General features: G+C 41.0%; 1 pseudogene; it reads right to left on the bottom strand.

Moving 5' to 3' along the window:
* Positions 1–4,636: 4,636 nt before the first annotated feature.
* Positions 4,637–5,043, bottom strand: LOC138374775 (ATP synthase F(0) complex subunit C1, mitochondrial pseudogene; annotated as a pseudogene).
* Positions 5,044–5,657: the final 614 nt, after the last annotated feature.

The following is a 5,657-nucleotide window of genomic DNA, read 5'->3' as shown; positions in this document are numbered from 1 at the left end:
CAGATCTTCCAAATGTTGATACATTGCCTTATACAGAAACAAAACAAAACAAAACACAGTGATGAATACAACCACTGAACCATCAGAAAAGTCTTAAGTATTGGGAAGCTATAGAGTTCATTGTGTTGGGTGTAAGTTTTCCAAAATAATTTTTGCTGAAAGCTTGGATATTATCATTGCCAAGAAAATACTGTCAGTTGTTTTCTGTGAAGTGATAGGCTTACTGAGTTCATTTTTGAGACAATGTGTGCCAGATACCCAGAACTAAATAACTGTAAATCACTGAAGTTTGTCAAAAAAATTTTTTTTTAAGTAAAAGTGGCATTCTATCAAAAGAGTGGCTAGGTCAGCTTACAACGCAAATGATCACACAAGTGCTTTTCCTTGAGACATTCATTGTGCTTCAATATGTAACAGAAGTGCTTCATGCATACTCTCCCACTTCCCATTTCATTACACATTATATTAAAATGTTATTTAATATAATAGATGTATACTCAAAGGCAAGATTGAACAAAGTTAATATTTTTTGCTGCTTTTTCAAGAACATTCTTAATGAAACTGGTTTTTATTCTTAGGGTTTTTTTTCTCCCAATGTGAAGGCATGGTGGTGAAGAATATAATGATTAGTACAGTTTAGAGCCCCTGCCTTTTTTGTCCTGTGGCATCAGCTGTCTTCCAGTCCTATCCGCTCCTTGCCGTCCCCAGCCAGATAACCTCTGTTTTAACTTCTAACAGGACTTATAAGTTTTGCCTGTTTTTGAGCTTCACATAAATGGAATCACAGGGTATGTGTTTTTTGGTTCCTGGTTTCTTTCACTGAACATTATGTTTGTGAGAGTAATACATGTTGTGTGTGGTTGGAGTTTGTTCATTCTCATTGCTATTTATATTTTTTTGTACAAATATTTATCCCTTCTATTATAGGTGGAAATTTGGGTTATGTTCATTTTTGGTTTTGGCTGGCATAAGTAGTGCTGCTGTGGGCATTGTACCTGTTTTTTGATGAACATATATACTATATTCCTATTGGGTATTTACCTAGGAATAGAATTGCTAGGTTGTAAGGTATATGTATGTTCAGCTTTAGCAGCTACTGCTAGTTCGTTTTCTACAGTGTTACTTTTTAGAAATAACTTTATTAGACTGAAGAAACAACTTTGAATTATATGTAACAAAGTAAAAAATATGCAGATGTATACTAAATGGGAGAGGTAGTTTGAGGCTAGACTGTTCAGGGTCTGAATGCCTGTGAAGGCAAAGTGGGCCAGGTAATACAGTGAAGATGAGGCTGGGCTGGAATCCTGAGTTAATTACTGACATTTTATGTTACCTTGGCCAAGTTACTTAACATTCTTCAACCTTAGTTTCCTCATCTATAAAATGGGGATAATACTCACCCAAAAGGGTTGTTTTGAAGTTTAAATTGGTTGAGCATGATAGGTCAGGACTGTAATCCTAGAACTTTGGGAGGATGAGGCAGGAGGATCACTTGAGTTCAGGAGTTTGAGACCAGCCTGAGCAAGAGCAAGACTCCGTCTCTACTAAAAATAGAAAAAAATGGCAGGGTGCAGTGGCACACACCTGTAGTCCCAGGTACTTGGGAGGATAAGGCAGGAGGATCCCTTGAGCCCCGGCGTTTGAGGTTGCAGTGAGCTGTGATGACACCACTGCACTCTAGCCTGGGTGACAGAGTGAGATTTTGTCTCCAAAAAAAAGCTTAATGAATACTGTATGACAATCACTAATCACTTAGAAGAAGGTCTTGTACATAAGATACCCCCCTCTTACCAATATTAGTTTCTTTCCTCCCAAAAGATTTTTTTTTCCCCTGAAACTACTGGGCTTAAGCAATCCTTCTGCCTCAGCCTCCCGAGTAGCTGGGACTACAGGCATGTGCCACCATGCCCGGCAAATTTTTTCTATATATTTTTAATTGTCCAGATAATTTCTTTCTATTTTTTAGAAGAGACGGGGGACTTGCTCTTGCTCAGGCTGGTCTTGAACTCCTGAACCCAAGTGATCCTCCCACCTCGGCCTCCCAGAGTGCTAGGATTACAGGCGTGAGCCACCGCACCCAGCCATCCTCCCAAAAGATTTTATTTAGAGATGTTAGGAGATATTGATAATATTTGAGCAGCTGCTTGAACTGTTAGAGTTAGTCTCTCGGTTTTCTGCCGGTTGTATATTTAATGCCAACCACAGAATGGGAGCAGCTGTGTTTTAAACTTCTTTCCCAAGATGCTGTTTTGTGGAACGCTTTAGTGGGGGAGCAGAAGAGCCTGCACAGACTCGCCCCCATGTTTATAGTGCTTTGAAGAGTAGGAACAATTTATTGTCATCACATAGCAACAACATTTCAGCAATCTTCTTTCTGTGGCATCTGCCCCAGGGGATGAAGCCCTAAAAGGAAAAGAGTATGGAGCAAGATGCAAATATTGGTCTTTGTCTCAAGCTGTAAAGAACCACCTTCTTTTGCTGCCACAAAGAAAGGCAAAAAAAAAAAAAAAATCAGAAGCCCTAAAGTCTTAGGACCTAAGAGCATGATGGCAGGTACAAGGAGAATGGAATAGCATCAGGATCTTTACATTTTGCTTGCAGATCTCAGGATTTTTTTTTTTTTTTTTTTTAGACAGAGTCTCACTCCATCACCCACAGCTGGAGTGCAGTGCTGTCATCATAGCTCACTGTAACCTCAAACTCCTGGGCTCAAGCGATCCTCCTGTCTAAGCCTCCTGAATAGCTGGGACTACAGGTACGCACCACCACACCTGGCTAATTTAAAAAAATTTTTTTTGTAGAGAGGAGGTCTTGCTGTGTTGCCCAGGTTGGTCTCAAACTCCTGGCCTCAAGCGATCCTCCCACCTCAACCTCCCAAAATGCTGGGATTACAGGCATGAGCCACCACGCCTGGCCTCTGTCATAAATTTGATTGTCAGCTGTCGTCTGTTCTGTTTCTTGTCATTTCTAATTCACCGATGAGTTCTGTAATGTTGTTTTGGTCCTCAGTTTCTTGAAGTCTGCAATTTTCCTTTTCACGTCATTCCATTGTTTTTCATCTTGTACTTGAACTTTATTGAATTCATGTCCTTTTTGACTTGCTATAGAAAGAAGCAGTTGTGGGGAAGTATTCCTCTGTTCCTGAGTTAGTTGTCTTCAGGGTTAGTTTTGTTTGCTATGTTCCTGGGAGTGTGTTTGCCTCTTGCATGCTGTTTCCTTCCGAGCTGCTCAGGCATGGGCAGCTGTGTGTGTGGCGGCCACTCTCTTTGCTCTGGCTCAGTAAAGTGACTTCCTGATGGTCTTTCTACAGTGTCTGGGAGATTTATTTTCCTTCTGGAACCACAGAATGAAGGCTGAGTATCTTCCATATTGTCCGTTTTTCTGTGCCTTGAAGGAGTGGCAGATGAAGGTAACGTGGAGGTCAGTTGAGGGCTTGACCCGTAAACAAAGCCAACTATATAATTATTGGAGGCCAGTGCAAAATGGAAATGTGGGCCCTTAGTTCAAAAAGTGGGAAAAATGTGCCACTAAGGGTACCAAAATATAAAGTTTTTTCCTTTAAAAATATTTTATTATCTATCAAATATAATAGAAGTAATGGTGATATATGAATAGTAACATAAACTTACAAGTAGCAAAAAGTATTTTTTGGTGTCATAATTTTATGTAATATGATAAACAGTAATACTTTATTTTTTTTTTTTTTTTTTTTTTTTTTTTTTTTTTGAGACAGAGTCTCACTCTGTTGCCCGGGCTAGAGTGAGTGCCGTGGCATCAGCCTAGCTCACAGCAACCTCAAACTCCTGGGGTCAAGCGATCCTCCTGTCTCAGCCTCCCGAGTAGCTGGGACTACAGGCATGCACCACCATGCCCGGCTAATTTTTTGTATATATATATTTTAGTTGTCCATATAATTTCTTTCTATTTTTAGTAGAGACGGGGTCTCACTCTTGCTCAGGCTGGTCTCGAACTCCTGACCTCGAGCGATCCACCCGCCTCGGCCTCCCAGAGTGCTAGGATTACAGGCGTGAGCCACCGCGCCCGGCCAGTAATACTTTATTAATGTGCTATCTTGATTGGTTATGAGATTTTTTTCTGCTTTGCTTTTCTGCAAATGTATTTATTAGATCATCAAAATGTATATTTTAAGCAACTTCATTTTCAGTTGTTACAATTGAAAGGGATGTCAGTTCTTGGCAAATGTAAGATTGCAAATTTTTTTTCATAATTTTTAGTTTTGAGACAGAGCTTTCTGCTGATGCAGAAACTGAAGCTGTTAAGAGTAGTATTTTGTAGCCTGCAGCAATCAGGACTGCCTGCGTAATTTGCGCAGCCCAGTGCAAAATGAAAATATGGGAACTTTTGTTAAAGCAGGATAAAAATATCATTAATGGTACTAAAATATAACATGTTTTCCTTTCTTACATGGTTTCTCTCTTAACTTGTCATGGTGTTTTTGTTTGATATTGAATATTATATTAAGTAAAGAAAAATTAGACTTTTTTTTTTTTTTTTTTTTTTTTTTTAGAGAAACATGTGTTCTTGTGTTTAATGGTAAAGCTTAGCACACCCCAGCACCAGGAATGGCATGATGGAGTCGCAGCAGCAGGAACAGGTAGGTGACCCCCATGGAGCTTCACATGGCGAAGATGAGGAAGGTGACCATCAAACAGAAGAGCCCCATGACCTCAGACAGGGCAAAGCCCAGAATGGCAAAGGAGAAGAGCTGCTGCTGGAGGGACAGGCTCCTGGCACAGCCAATGATCCGGCTGCCAAACTCGGTTCCAATGCCAGCCCCTGAACCAGCCATGCCAGCTGTGGCTGCCCCAGCACCCATAGACTTGGCTGCTGTGTCAATGTCCCGGGAGATGACACTGGTTTGGAACTCCCATCTGGCCACCTGCAGTGGGGAGCTGCTGTAGGAAGGCTGTTTAGATGGATTCTCTGGCCTATTCAGGAAGGAGGCAGACACAGGCCTGATTAGACCCCTGCTAAGCATCAGATCAGAGACGGCGAAAGGAGTAGCGCCCCGGTGCTCTGCATTTTTTCAGTACAGCTGTCCTCGGCGCGCCCCAGCCGGGGCAGTAATTGCTCATTACTGCCGGTCACTAACATTAATTGATAAGGGCATATATATAGGGTCTCATCGCCTCCCCCAGCCCTGGGGACAAATGCCCCTCCACACAGCCCAGCCCACAACCCTGCTGATCGCTGGCTCTTGGCCTCAAGTCACCTGCACTCCCTCTGAGAAATTAAACATTTTTATTTTTTATTTTTTTTTTAAACATTTTTAAATTATTAGCATGAATGTTACCGTGCTTCATCTTTATATTGTGTGACATCAACTGTAATGTAAACACAAGAGCATTTGATGTGGAGTCACCAGAATTATACAATTCATATTTCATAGCTTGCATGCACATGTGCATTTTGTTCTTGCCAGAATGGTGCAGAAGCTGCACAACACTAACGCAACTGTTTTTATTTCATTTATTTGTGCATATTCTACCAAGACTCTTAAAGTTCAGATTACTGACGAATCAAAAGGATTGAAAGGAAAAAGAACTTTGGGTGGCTTAATCTTTCCTTTCTGTCTGTGTTATAACTTTCAGCAGAAGTGGCTGGCTAACGTGGGGAATTACACAAATAAGAAAGGT

This window comes from Eulemur rufifrons, chromosome 24, assembly GCF_041146395.1.
Source record: "Eulemur rufifrons isolate Redbay chromosome 24, OSU_ERuf_1, whole genome shotgun sequence".
NCBI lineage: Eukaryota > Metazoa > Chordata > Mammalia > Primates > Lemuridae > Eulemur > Eulemur rufifrons.
Note: the sequence above shows the minus strand (reverse complement) of the source record. Positions and strands in the feature narration are given on the sequence as shown.